This window comes from Nyctereutes procyonoides, unplaced genomic scaffold (assembly GCF_905146905.1).
Source record: "Nyctereutes procyonoides isolate TBG_1078 unplaced genomic scaffold, NYPRO_anot_genome, whole genome shotgun sequence".
Taxonomy (NCBI): domain Eukaryota; kingdom Metazoa; phylum Chordata; class Mammalia; order Carnivora; family Canidae; genus Nyctereutes; species Nyctereutes procyonoides.
This window is the reverse complement of record NW_026575126.1, coordinates 5,681,606-5,697,316: the sequence shown is the minus strand read 5'-3', so window position 1 is coordinate 5,697,316 and position 15,711 is coordinate 5,681,606. Positions and strand designations below refer to the sequence as shown.

The following is a 15,711-nucleotide window of genomic DNA, read 5'->3' as shown; positions in this document are numbered from 1 at the left end:
AATTTTAACATTTACAGGGAAACAAATGGCTCTCTGAAATGGTGAAATCTGCCTCACCCTGACAATGATTCGAAATGATTAGTAAAGAGCTAAATTTATAAAAATAATCTACTGCTCAAATGAAAACCATCTGAACTATACCTTTCTGAATCATATATAGTCATCAAGAAAAAAAATTCAATTTATCACAAATACCTTCATTGTGTTTATTGTTGAAGGTTGAATGTTGCTCATTTCCTTCTGCCAACTGAATTTGGATTGTCCAAACCAATTTTCTGAATTTGGGCTAAACTAACCATAGATCAGAGTGCAATGGGAACATTTTCCACAGACTAGTTATTTAACATATACTTTTTCATTTGTTGAGGCTTATATAGAGATGCTCTACACGTCTCATTTTGAAGAGGGAATCTAATTTTGTATTTTTTGCACATGAGTTATGTTGTTTATCCTATCTCACTTCTGTGATCTTGATTGCAAATTAATTAATTCTTTGTATCTTTTCTGAGTCACGACATCAATGTTCATTAGATTCCATAGATCTCTTGTGAATGACATTTGGAAGATGGACAAAGCCATTCTAGCTGCATCCTGTGATCCACAGTTTCATGCTGCATATCTAGCAGCACACTGTTTTTAATCGACTTAGTGATATTAGGGTAGCTTTTTTGTTTTAGATGTTGTTATTTGCCAGTTTGCAATTTTCGGTATCTAATGTCTCCAATGTTTTTTGGATGGTATATTAAAAATCTGGGCTTTTTCTTTGCCATTCAACATATGCACTTTCACATTTGGCTGAGGAATAGATTCCAATACTGAATACCATTTGCATCAGCCCAGAGCCAGAACCAGGAAGAGTGAATAGAAGGTAAGTGCAGAGTCTCAAAGATGCTTTCTCATCTCCTTTCCCATCAATGTCTAGGGTCTTTTGACTAAACACTAACATTTGCAAAGAGCTAACTTGACCTTAGTATGATATAGATTCATACTCAGTGATGGCATCTGAGTAAACCTTTTTTCTTCCAATTTACTTATGTTGATTCTTCTCCTTTAGCTGGAGTTGGTTTTGATATCCTCAATGAGGTTAATTATCAAATTATTATTTCTCCTTTTTAAGGTTTTCAAAAGGATAATACCTTCCATTTATGATTAGAAAGGTGCCAATTCATATTACTTTACATATTTCTTTTTAAAGATTTCACTTTTTATATTCACCACTTATATTAGACAATTAACTTGCATCCACATTAGAAGAGAAGTAATCTATTTAAAAATGACAATTCAATGAGTTTTAACAAACATATACTCCTGTGGAACCATTGCCTTAAGTAAGATACAAAATATTTCTGTCACTCCAATGGGATTCTTTTTTTTATTTTTTTTTATTTATTTATGATAGTCACAGAGAGAGAGAGAGAGAGAGAGAGAGAGGCAGAGACACAGGCAGAGGGAGAAGCAGGCTCCATGCACCGGAAGCCCGATGTGGGATTCGATCCCGGGTCTCCAGGATTGCGCCCTGGGCCAAAGGCAGGCGCCAAACCACTGCGCCACCCAGGGATCCCTCCAATGGGATTCTTAACTCTCCTTGAAGTTCATTCCTCTCCTAGCCCAGCCCTAGGAAACTCCTGACCTGCTTTTTGTTGCTAGACATTAATCTCCATTTTCTAAAATTGTATATGAGATCTTGTGGTATATACTCATTTACGTGTGCTATCTTTCACATGGCATAAGCTGAATGTAGACAGAAAATACTGGCCATATTTGAAAACATGGTTGGAATAATTCCAGTCAATTAGGAGAGAACAATAACAGAGAAGTGGAAAGGATGGCTTAGGTATTTGTGTTGAAGAAACTAAAGAAACTTAAATATATATATATATATGTATGCATGTATATGCATACATACATATATAGATGATAATATATTTGTGCTGTTGAAACCACAAAGAATATTATAAAAAAAAGAAGAAACATAAATCCTTGCCAGACAGTAATCTCTGGGTCAGCTAAAAATTAAAACTTTTCCATTAAGGCATTGAATAATCACTGTATTTAAGAAGCTGAGCATCCACATAAAGCAAAATTGTGAAATGATTAATTTAGACATAAAAATATAACAAGTTCAGGAAATGTCACCACTGGTTTTTCAGGTTCATGTGAATCTGAGTTTAGTTCCCACATACTCTTTACAGAGGATATTTAAATAATTTGACTGTGACAAGCCAAACTGTTTTGAGACCTCATTGAAAGTCAAATGAAAACATTAATCAAATGCAAAAATATTCTAGTCAGGCACAGAAATGCTGCAGGTTAGAAAATAAAAATGTTGCCTGTGAGAAGGAAAAAAATCAATCAATTCAGAAAAAACAGATATTGGTTTGAATCTACATAGTCAGTAGTGACTAGAAATCACTAGAATTTCAGGAGGATTATATTTTTTTTTCTAAAGAATCATCAGATAGTCTTGGGCTATGTCTATATTGCAAAATCAGTTTGTTTGGCTAACTTTTCACCTGAGTAAATTAGAAAATCAGAGCAGTCAAACAACTGATCATATCTTTTTTTCTCACTGTCTTCACTGTGTTTTTGGACAGGCATCAGTGATGAGCATACAAATAATTATAGCACAAAACAGCTAGGTAAGTGGTTTGTGGAACAGCAGTCTTAATTGAACAAAGAAATAGCTCCCGTATTATTAAATGCCACTGAATTGTTCAATATTAAGTGAAAACTACCTTTTAATTTCTGCTATGAACTCTGTATCTCTGCCTTCCTTGGTAAGGCAACCTAACAAATACTGCTTTGCTATTTATTCAGAGCTGCTCCTGTCTAGGGGACTAAATGACGATACAGCTCTATGTTTTGGATAACCATAGATATAGGTAACTATATAGGAGGGGTAATATCCTTGGTCTGTCACTAACCAACTGCATCTGAGCCTTTCTGTCGTTATCTGTTTAAAAAGACATCACATAGAGTCATGAGTATTTAATAAGCTAATGCCTATGAAACATTGAGCTCAATGCCTGGCACAAAGAAACATCAATGATACTTTTATATTCCTTGAAGTGCTATTCATTAATGCATGCATCTGAAAAATATTAATTGAACTTTTATTAGGATCTGGTCACCGTGCTAAGCATTTGGGAATAGTACAAAATCCACCAGGCCCTGTCCTCATTAAGCTTAATGTGTAGCAGGGAATACATGCAAATAACATGACCAATTTTCACAGAGTGCCTTCAATCCCAAAATAAGCCAGAGAAGGGTACGCTGTGGGACTATATAAGAGGGCCTCCTGGAGGAAGGAAGAGAAATTAGCCAGGAGAAAAGTGATACTGGAAGGAGGGACAGAAGGAACAATGAGGGGAAGAAGAGAAGGAGGTAAAGCAGGGGTGGATGTTTCCATCACAGTGAACAGCATGTGTTGAGGCCTATATTAAATTTACCTGTTCAGATAGAGACTACAGATGCAATTCAACTGACAAAGACAAAAGTAATTAATTAATTAATTAATTAATTAATTAATAGAAAAAAGTTCAAACCGAGTTTTCTGTCTACTGCTTACATTGCTAGGGAACAAGTTTGGGAAATAACAGCTCTTTAGCCTCATATTTAGGAAGCAAAAAGAAGGAGAGAAGAAAGAAGAAGAAGAAGAAGAAGAAGAAGAAGAAGAAGAAGAAGAAGAAGAAGAAGAAGAAGAAGAAGAAGAAGAAGAAGAAATTTTGTCAAACCCCTAAGAAGTTAATAAAAGTTCAATGCTAAAATATCTGCTCTTAAGGCCAAGTATATCTCAATAGAAGAAGATTCAAAACATCTTTCTCATTCTTTTTTATGAAATGGGGGGAAAATTAAAGAAAGAGAATTAGAAGAAGCATGTAATCAATCCTTTCCTTTACAAATCCCAGCAATTCAGGAGACTGCCAGCGGCTAAATCTTTCAGGGACCATAGACAGGAAAAAGCCTATTAAAATGTGCCCCATTTCCAAAGAAAGGGTCACTCAAGATCCTCAGACCCTTAGCTGTGAATAGACTTAATGAAAGCCAACTGCTATTTTAAGAATTTAGAAGGGGATTTCCCTCCCCAAACAAAAGAAGCCAGACATCATCAATGCTCTAACAGTATTTCATTTATGGTACCAGGCATTGCTTTTCACTAACTTTCTGTGGGTTGTTAAAGCCATTAAATGAGGGTTTAGTGACTAAGAATACAGTTCATCACATACGAGGCTTAAAATATAATTGATACGAAGACCGTCCCTGCAGGATTAAAAAGTTCTAATCATTCTGTGCATGCTCTTTTCTTCTTGCTGGTCAAGGTAAGATCAAGCCTTTTGGAAAAGGGGGATGTTGTTCTGCACGCCATTTAGGAACCTGGACACTTCTCAACTTCAGGTGGAAGAAGATAACCCAGACCACCCTACAGAGTACAGATCCAGCAGCTGGATACAAAATGAATCGTGTTCTAAGATTTCTGGCTCCTCATATTCATGTGATTAATAAAAATGATACATGGATTTCCCTTGTAAAGTCTTCCTCTGGTGTTCTCCTGACACCCCTATTAATAGCAAGGATATCTCTGTGAACGGGTAGATGTTAGACACCATTATCTCCACAAACCTGAGGCGGAGAGAAGTCAAGTGACATCACAACAGTGTCACAAAAAGGATAGGAATAGAAATGAGAAAAAATGATTGTCTTATTGAATCAAGAAAGCAAAAAGGATGTGATGGAATGAATCCTTCCTTTTCTCTATTGAAGGAGGGGCAGGGGCAAGTTTTTACTGCAATTTGGAAAACATCCTCCCCTGTTCTTTATATAGTGAAATAGCAAAAAAGGATAACTGCTGAATTGAGTGGCTGACTGAGCTCACTGGGCATAGAGAGGAAAAGCTACCAAACTATATAGATGTTCTATGAACACTCTACAGGTCCAGCATTTCCTCTACTAGACTTTTTTTTTTTTTTTTTTTTTTTTGGTCTGGCATGATTTCTGGGATGTGCCTCTGATGAGACCTCCCCTTCTCTGCCATTATATCCACCAACAAATACATTGTTGAGTGGTTGGATGGCTTGTGTTTAAATTGTATGCTTAAGCTTTGTGAATGGGCTCTAGGAAGAAGAATCAACCAGAAGGATCTTGGATAATTAAATAACCCTGCCCAACCCTCAACTGTGGTTTTATCCATATTCCGTTCCAGATCCGTATCTACCTAGTAGAAGTGCCAGACAGATTCCCTGCTGCAAGTCAGAATTGTGAAGTCATAGAGAGGTCCCAATGATGGCAGATATATGATTAGAATTCCCTGGCCTTGCGCCATATATAGCGAGAGTTACACGGGTGAATGATCCCCTTATTTCCTAGATCTTTAGGACAAGAAGAAACGAGCCATCTGAGATATTATACACAAAGTTCGTAGTAATACAATCAAAAGGAGAGACAGGCCCTTAGAAACATTTAATTCAGTTAAAAAAAAACTTCAGCATTAAGAATATTAAGTAGTTGAAAATGTGCTTTCAGCAAAACAAAGAAGAAAAATGACAATAATAGTTCATGTATTTTTCTCATTTAAACCCAACAAATTAGGTAATACTATAATCATCTACAATCATCTTCTATATTGGAAAACCTGTTTTTAAACAAATTGCCCAAGGACACAGGTAAGGTGTGGACAGACATGGTATTTGCACTTGCACGGTCTGGCTCCATACCTTCTGCTCTTAATTGGTTCATCCTGCGGCCTTCCAGTGGGACGGTAGACCACACCAACACAGACTCCCAGAGCTGTCCATGTTGCCCTCTCTGGAGAATACTGACCTTATCTGAGAAGCTACTTCCTCCCAAGAGTTATAGGGAGAACTTTGAAATAAAAAAAATGTTACACAAGAGAAGAATATCCACAATTATCTGTATCTCTTTTTCTAGGCCAGTGTAGCTATCGGAAATTCAATCAATGGCAAAAGAAATACCCACCTATTAAGATTGTTTCTCCCTTATTAGCTAGAAATTCTGGCTCTGGGCCCCTCATCAGGTTGCACTCAATTAAATTCCAGGATTTTAAGAACACAACAATGTAAATGAATCTCAGCAAGCAAGGGTTGAAAATGATGAACTGAGAAATGCACAGATAAGCACGAGGCAGCATTAATATCATTATTGAAAGGTTAGCTGCTCCGGAAAATCGACAAGGTGCCAAGAGGGCACTCACAGTGCCTCCCAAGAAATGAGAGCAGAGAAGAAACGAGGCTGAACAGAGCAAAGCCTTTGTTGACATTTTCAAAAGCTGACTTTATACAGGCCGCATCCCTGAAGAATGGAAAATGGCAGTGTAAGGAACCAGCAACACTAGAAAACTGGAGGCCAGTCAGTTCATCGCCAGTCACAGGGAAGCTTTAGAAAGGTTTCATAGGATCAAGAGGGGGCATCGCTTCTACTCTTCCAAGTTCAGCTCTGGGGTGAGAGAAGGTGACATGGTTACAAGGAAAAGCACACCTGTCTCCCTGGTTTTGGGAATTCTCAGGGTATGGTGGTGTCGTATCACAGGAAGAGGCAACGGAATGGACGATGTCATCACAAAATGCTCTGGGATAAGAAATCCTGAGGCCACGTTCCAGGGCGGAGCAGTAGTATTTTACGTCGATTCAAAGGGAATTACGGAATCACAGAATTCCTGTTTTCCATGGACTCCCAACATTCTGTGCTGTTGCACACGCAGATACATTTATTGTCTACACGCACATACACAACCTTGTGTAGTGTTTCCAGTGGCATATGGTGGCTTAGAACCCATCTCTAAAATATGAGATTTGGGGATTTATCCGCCTGAGACCTTCGAGGTAAAGATTCTGAAGAGAGTGAGGATGGCAGGTTCGAGCAGGTTTGCGTGAACAATATGATAGTGTGAGCAGCATGAATGAGCTTTCCTCTGACTTAAATATACCTGTTTTAATTTAAAGGGAGTATGTGTCTAAGGGAATTTACTTAATGGGGTGTTAAGTAAGAGCACTATTTTTAGAATTCGTGGATGCAGCCAAAATTAAATGAGACGTTCTAATGGAGGCAGCTGAGAAAGGAAGAACATTTTAAGTGGCCCTGGGAGGAAACTTTAGCTATTTTCACTGGAGTACACAGAGAGGACAACTCAGAGCTAAAGGACATTCGAGCAGTGGAGAGGGGGAGGGGGAGGGGGGGACCTGCTAGTTTAATGCAGGATGAGCCTCCGAAACCAGAATGAAATATGATGGGAATGTTGGGGACATTGCCTCTGGGAACTATGAGAATAAGGGGAGAGGCAGGGATGCAGCTACATTCAGAGAAGATGAGGATGAGCCGGATGGTGAATTTCTATTTAAATAATAGGTTGGAACTTGAGACTCAGAGGAAACACTCTGCTTTCATCTGGAAGTTTAGGGAGTGGAGGACAGACAGGCCTAAGATGGACACTGAGCACATTAGAGATGGAAATGGAAAGTATGACTGAACACCAATACCCGAATGAGGCTCGTAAATATGATTAGAGTAATGTGTAGAACTAAACGGTTGAGGAATGCCTTCTGCTGGATATTGGTACAACAAGGTTCTCTGACTAGAGTGATCCCAGTCCTTCTGTGTTTTTTATTTTCACTCTTAAAGAAAAATGTGTGGAAATGTGGGTTTTAATTGACATAGAGCACATGGAACGGTGACTTCTGTTTTGGATTTACAGTCTGGGTCATACTCTTGTATCTCATTTCATGTTTTGCTCTTGAACCATGTTCCTACGTCTCCACACTCCCAAAGCTATTCTTGTATCTTTAATCTAATCAACATTCACAAATGAAAAGAACTGTTTCAAAATTAATTCATACATAATACGCTTTATTAAATAGCTTCTACTACATTTCCCAATTAGTGGTATTAGTTTATAAATTGTGAACATGTATTTATAAAAAGTATTTAGTGGGCAGTTAACACTGTATTAGTGCAGTCGATTCATGCAAATGTAGACCAGCCTTCTTGATTGTTATCTTTACCTAAACCCTAGTAACTGTTGTCACTAATGCAAATAGAGTGAATGTCGTGCCGACTGTTGGCTGCCCATGAAAACCCATTTCATCTTCTGGGCACACAGCGAGACTATATCACACAGTACCTGCTGTAGTAAGAAGCATGGCCATTGGAGTGAGCTCTAGCCAATGAGATGGGATTCAAAGTGATTCATGACACTCTAATACCTGCTCTGTAAAACATTTCATGCACATCTTACATAATATTCTTCTCCCATTTAAGCTCACTTGAATAGAGATGACCCCTAAGGAGACCCTGGAAGCCACATGTTTAAAATGAGTCTTGAGTGACTTCATGAATAGGGGCCACACCAACAACCTGTTTATTCACATAATCAAGACATAAACTTCTATTGTTTTTGGACTGTTATCTATTTTGGGGTCCATTATTGTAGCAGATAACCTATCCTAACAGATTCAAATTTCTTCTTGGAAAATTAAACAGCTTAACTCCCCCCAAACCCCATTACTCAAAGCAGTGATAAAATTCACAGAGATTGCTTTAAAAAATTAATTTGGAAATCTGAATTCCCATTACAGTTTTGGACAAAAACATTTCAGAACTACAAGCACCCCTTAAACTTGGAGGCCCCAAGTCCTAAGGCATCCATTGTAGGTAAAAAATAAACTTCTCTTCTATGCATCCCAAATGATATAGCTATGCCTCATCCTTGGGAGAATTAAGAAAACCTTTTCTCAAATCATTTTCCATAGGACTTAATTTCTTAAAAAAAAAAAAAGGACTTAATTTCTTCAGAACTCCAGTTGAGAAAGGCTGGAAGCATCAAAAAAAAATGGAAATATGTAGGTTTCTGTGTGCATTGCTATATAATACACATACACCATTTATATGAATCTTTATCCTTCTCCATATGTGTATTGATTTGTTATATATAGTTCTGTATTCTTCCAGAGTGTGTAGTCTTGAATACCCACATGACCTGTGTGTACTGCTATTGCCCAGTATTGAAACTTGCACTTCTGTTTTGGCTGCCTATAAAGATTCTACACACCTGGGAACTTTATAGTATCGATCATGAATTATAAATTAGATGTTCCCGAGTGCCTTAAGTATACATAGCACAATTCCCATGGAAACTACTAGACCTTGGGACCTACTCTATGCTGTAGGTATCATGGGCCTATGGATCTCAGTCTTTTGCATTCATTATTGAATGGATGAATGAATGAATATGTGAATGAATGAATGATTATACTGAATTTTGGGCAATAATTCTCAAAACATTTAGAATTATACTATTACTTAATTTATCAATATTCCCATTCCTCACTGGCAGCAAAGAAGGATCAGATTGTATGGCACATGGCTAGAGTAATTGAAATTACACTTAAAGGTCATTCTAAGTGCAATCTGTATATTGGAATCACCAGGAGTACTATCTAAAAATATGATACCTGGGCCCCACCCCTATAAATTCTGAGGTAAGTAGCACCGGGGTGGTTTTTTTTTTTTTTTTTTTAAGTTCTTCCACAGTTTCTAATGTGCAGCCAGTGTTGAGAAAATTGTGCTAGAATAATACTTGTTTGATCATAAGAATTAGCTGGTAATCTTGTTTAAAAGAATAGATTCTTAGGCCCAATTCAGGACATTCTCAATCTGTGCCTTTAAAGGGGGAATCTTTGAATTTGTTTTTGTATTTTTTTTAATGAGATGATGCTTATGATTGGGAAATTTGGGAAAATAGTTCATTAGACTCCAAGCTCTTCCAGAAAAGTTGCTAGGGGCTATCAATCTCAGCTGCATTTCCAGGCATAGCACAGACACTGGGTCATATCATGCACTCAAGTATTTATATTAATTCATTAATTCATTTACTTTTAAAGTGGAAATGGATGAGAAAAATTTGACAAAACTTAAAATGCCACGTGTGACTAGTTTAATACTAGAGAATTACAAAAGTAGCGTTGTGAAGGATTTCATGAGTTTCAGTGGGTTCTTTCAAGACCTATAATAATTACTGCATTGTAATCGACTGGTTTGCATTAAGATATTCAGAATTCTTTGCAATGAGGTATTTGCCAGTGAATATTAAACTCTATCTGTAAAACCACTTATTGGAAAAGTCACAAGTGAAAGGCATAGCTGAGAACAGACTCTTTAATCTATGAGAACTGAGAAATACAGCAGTACCTATAATTTAGTAATTAGAAAAAACTTAGTAATTTATTTGTACTTGATTTTTTTAATGCGGGACTTTTATATTTATACTCAATTGAAAGACAAATGCATACATCAACTTAAAAACAATTATTAAAAATTTTTATGAATAATTTTTTCTCTTTTGGAAATCTTCAGATTTAATTAAATGTCATCTTCAAAATTAAAATTCTTCTAGCCCTTACCAACTTTGTCAGTTTATACAGTATTTGTTATTTGTTATCAGTAGTTTGACTGTTTTTAAATTGTCACTAATTATTTTCCTTTATTGTCACCCAAATAAGCTAACATTCAAAACCAACAGTAATCTTTCTCAGATATAGATGTAGACTCCCAATTAATTACTTAAAAAGTCACATAAAGTTATATAAAAAGAAATATTGGTATGTATGAAAATATTGTATTTTTCCACCCTTGATGTATAAGAGAACACAGAGTGGTTAATAGTAATAACAAATGTCATTTGTATAGTGCTTCACAGTCTAGAAAACGCTTTCTCATACATATCTCATGGGAGTGCAATGGCCACTCCATGATGGAGGTATCACCATTTCATTGCATACAGTGTTCTTATACTATATCCTTATATGGGGATAAGGTCATTCATTTGATCCACATATGTTTGCAGTGATGTTTTGGTTTCAATGTCAAACAATTTGGAAAATGTACTTTTCCAAAGGAACACAGAGAGCTGCTTGCATTCAGTAACAAGTTTTGAAGCCCTTAGCTGTAGACTATGCTTTGCAAGCTCCAGTGCTGCAAAATGAAAGTATAAATTGGGCCAAGGGTAAGTTGGTAGGTAGTGAGGTCTACAACAAATTGGAAGGTGCATTCCTGTAGAAAGCTACATACATTGAAGAAGTATTTAGAGTCGTCTCATTGGCTCAATTGGTTAAGCAGCCAACTCTTGATTTTGGCTCAGGTCATGATCTCAGGGTCCTGGGATTGAGCCCTATGTTGGGCTCTGTGCTCAGTGGGGAGTCTGCTTGAGATACTGTCTCTCCCTCTGAATCCTTCCCCCTGCTAAAATGAATAAGTAAGTCTTTGAAAAAAATGTTTAAGAAATATTTAAACACTATAGACAAAGGAGACATATCGGTGTGCCTCATAATGCAATTTCTTTTCCACGCTAGCAGAACACGGGCTGTAAAAGAAGCACTAGAGCAGGAACACTGAAGCACAAGAAGATGATATGAGAAATGATTTGAATCACAGGAATTGAGCCTGAGGACTGAAGCACAAAGAGCAAAGTTGGTAAATGGCTGATGCTCATTCAGTATCATTAGCCTCCTTTATCTCTCTGTTCTGACTTGGTTTTGTTGTTGTTGTTGGGACAGCATAATACAATGTTAAGAACACTATAAGTTATGGATGTGACCTCAGACTAAGTCAGTTTCCCAATCAGTGAAATGGAAATAATAATAACTATGTTATAGGATTGATGTGAGATGAAATAAGAGCATACATGAAAAGGGCTTAGCAGGCCTTTCACGTGTGAGTGGTAAATAAAGGGCAGGTATTATCATCATTCTCATCAGCATCATTGGAAAGAACCACTTCCTTACTCAGCCCTTCAACTTCTCCTTAGTATATACTTAAAGATCAAAATTAATTTTCAGACCTGTGAGGTAAGAAGCTTGCCAGGGGCAAGGTAGAATTCTTTCCTTTCACTCATATAAATCAACAACCACAGAACCAAAAATAGAAGCATCCCCCTCATGTGTAAGCTGATCAATAGGCTCTAACAGCCCCTTTGCTTTAAACTACCAAAAGTATTGGGCAAGTTGATCAGGCTCTACCTAAAAGCAGCCATACTCATACCAACTAGGCCATTGCTTCCTGAAATGTTATTCACAGAAACACCCCCAGGAATTTGGTTCAGTTAAAAATGCATTGAGTGAACATCTCTAGATGAAGAGAAAAGGATCTCTGTTCTTGGAGCACTGAGCTGCCCAGATTAGTGGGAGAAAGAAAAGTGTAAACAGATTATTTCAATGCTAATGTGCAAATACGTCTGAGTTCCTCACCCTGATGTGCATCTTTCCCTTCCCCTTTCAGTGGGGCTCCATCAGCATGGTAGACATGCAAGGGTTAGTCTGCTGTGAGAACCCAGAGGGAAGACATGCACCTGTTCTCCAAATTCTAGCTTTAGCTCTACATCCTCCATGAAGCTTTCCACTCTACTTTGATCTTTGACTGACATGAAATCCTTTGAAAATTGCTGCCTAATCATTTTGGTCCTTAGTCACTTTCTACCTCATACGGGGAATAAATTGTTTGCTGGGCATATGCTCTACGTACCCAACCACAGCATAGTAAACCCGGAAGGACTTACACTCTTTGGAGCAATGTGCAATGCTATATCCCCATTAATCTGAAAAACTCAATGTTTCTATTGTTGCCAGATTAAAGATTAGTAAAAAAGTAGTTCACAAATAATAAATGCAATAGTTTGGGACTCTATTATATTCCAGGCACCTATGCAACGAGGTTTTGTAAACTTTGATGACTTTTTGGTACAATTGAAAGAATTTGGGTTACATTAGAAACAGAAAAAATGTATAAGAAGCTTTTGCACAGCAAAGGATACAGTCAACAAAACTCAAACACAACCTACAGAATGGGAGAAGATATTTGCAAATGACCTATCAGATAAAGGGCTAGTTTCCAAGATCTATAAAGAACTTCTTAAACTCAACACCAAAGAAACAAACAATCCAATCATGAAAGGGGCAAAATACATGAACAGAAATCTCACAGAGGAAGACATAGACATGGCCAACACGCACATGAGAAAATGCTCCGCATCACTGGCCATCAGGGAAATACAAATCAAAACCACAATGAGATACCACCTCACACCAGTGAGAATGGGGAAAATTAACAAGGCAGGAAACCACAAATGTTGGAGACGATGCGGAGAAAAGGGAACCCTCCTGCACTGTTGGTGGGAATGTGAACTGGTGCAGCCACTCTGGAAAACCGTGTGGAGGTTCCTCAAAGAGTTAAAAATAGACCTGCCCTAGACCCAGCAATTGCACTGTTGGGGATTTACCCCAAAGATTCAGAATCAATGAAACACCGGGACACCTGCACCCCGATGTTTCTAGCAGCAATGTCCTCAGTAGCCAAACTGTGGAAGGAGCCTCGGTGTCCATTGAAAGATGAATGGATAAAGAAGATGTGGTTTATGTATACAATGGAATATTACTCAGCCATTAGAAACGACAAATACCCACCATTTGCTTCAACATGGATGGAACTGGAGGGTATTATGCTGAGTGAAGTAAGTCAATCAGAGAAGGACAAACAGTGTATGTTCTCATTCATTTGGGGAATATGAATAATAGTGAAAGGGAATATAAGGGAAGGGAGAAGAAATGTATGGGAAATATCAGAAAGGGACACAGAACATAAAGACTCCTAACTCTGGGAAACAAACTAGGGGTGGTGGAAGGGGAGGAGGGTGGGGGGTGGAGGTGAATGGGTGATGGGCACTGAGGGGGGCACTTGACGGGATGAGCACTGGGTGTTAATCTGTGTGTTGGCAAATTGAACACCAATAAAAATAAATTTATTTATTTATTTATTTATTTTTAATTTATTTTTAATTTTTATTTATTTATGATAGTCACAGAGAGAGAGAGAGAGAGAGAGGCAGAGACACAGGCAGAGGGAGAAGCAGGCTCCATGCACCGGGAGCCCGACGTGGGATTCGATCCCGGGTCTCCAGGATCGTGCCCTGGGCCAAAGGCAGGCGCCAAACCGCTGCGCCACCCAGGGATCCCAAAAATAAATTTATTATTAAAAAAAAGCAACAGAAAAAATGGCAAATATAAACATATCTATTATACAGTAAATGTTCTATTTCCACTTTCAATGAAAATTTATATTTTTGGTCCTGTTTTATAACCTGGTGGTAACAACTTGCACTTACAGAGCAAAGGAACATACACTCAATTGTCCCATAATTGGAGAGTTACGACTAGACAAAACTTTTAATGGTCACTATTTTGTTTTAATACTACATGCAAAATGGTTGGGATGACAAGATAACCCTCCTCCAACTCACAAGTCACCAGTTTATGTTATGCTAATTTATCACCTACTTCCTAAATATTGTTCAGAAACTCAAAGCAAAAAAAAAAAAAAGTCTATTAACATGCATGCTTTTGAAAGAGAGGTAAGAAAAAACCTGGTAACAGCAAAGAAATGGCTTTTGTGTGAAAACTAATAAATAATTTTAAATGGATTGAATCCCACACATATTTCTTCTAATATCTAAGACTCAACCACTCTCCTATCTAATTTATTTTACCTCTCCTATCTTTCCTATCTGTCTCTCTTTCATTTTCATGGGTCAGGTCACGAGTGAAGTTCTGCTTTTTTAAATTACTTCTCATTTAGATTACGGCAACAACTTCTTCACCAGTTTCTTGACTTCTCCACTGAGTGAAGAGACTGGGTGAATCATTCCAAGACACGGTTCCAAATCTCTGATTCCTAGATCTACCACCTCAATGCCTACTTCTTTCTTACAAAGCCTAAACTACCTTACATCTAGAGTTCGCTGATTTCTGTGCTCTTATTCCAATTTATTTTTCTAAATTTCTTTCCCAATTGTCTGTTTCATACATTATGAATACTAGCTACATTCATATGCACTTCATCCCCCAACATGGAACTATTCATTGTTGCTATATATGCCTTTAACCTTCTAATCTCTATTTTCTTAATGTCTTCCCTAAACCTATGATGCCCTTCCAGGGTTTATTTATTCTTTGGTGCCAAGTTCAAATGTCCCCTTTTCCATGAAGTTATTTCTAAATTCCTCAGAAGTAATTTTTCTTTCTAAAAATTTTGTAGAATTTTTAATATCTCTTATAAAGCTTATTATTTTATACCTAAAGTATTTTTTTTCCTCCTCTACTAGAACTACTAGAAAGCTCTACTAGAAAGCTTCTTGGGAATGGAGTCTATGGCAGCTTCACCTTGTAGGCTCTAATGTGCCAAGTATAAAGGCTTTAAACATAGTAGATACCCAAATAGTTGTCGAACAAAAGGCTGAATGGAGTAGTTACTTTTTAGTAGTCTCTTGTGGGCTCTACACAAAAGGTTATATATGGGATCTGAATGTTATTGATCATCGTGAAATGAAAGTTATGTTCAATAATATGACTTGTTTCATAAACTAGATCAGGGGTTGTCCAGCTATTCTCCAGAACAACTTTGGGATTCCAAAGAGGTGGCCTAGGGATCCCCCTCCTTGGGAGTAGAAAATGGTAAGTGAACAGATTTCTAAACCCTACATTCTGTCTTCAACTGAAAGAGCTACATTTTGTATACTGGCCTTCTTGTAAGACTTTGCTCAGAGAAAGCTTTCACTGTTTAAAAATTTTTTTTTTAATCCTTTGGGGTTTCACCCCTAGAACACTACGATTCCTTGTTTGTTTCAAGTCTCTAACCCACAGGAGAACATTTTCACGT

General features: G+C 37.5%; 1 protein-coding gene across 1 annotated transcript in view; it reads right to left on the bottom strand.

Annotated features, from left to right (window-relative positions):
* TNNI3K (TNNI3 interacting kinase) overlaps window positions 1-15,711 on the bottom strand; it is a 289,215-nt gene that overhangs the window by 150,975 nt on the left and 122,529 nt on the right.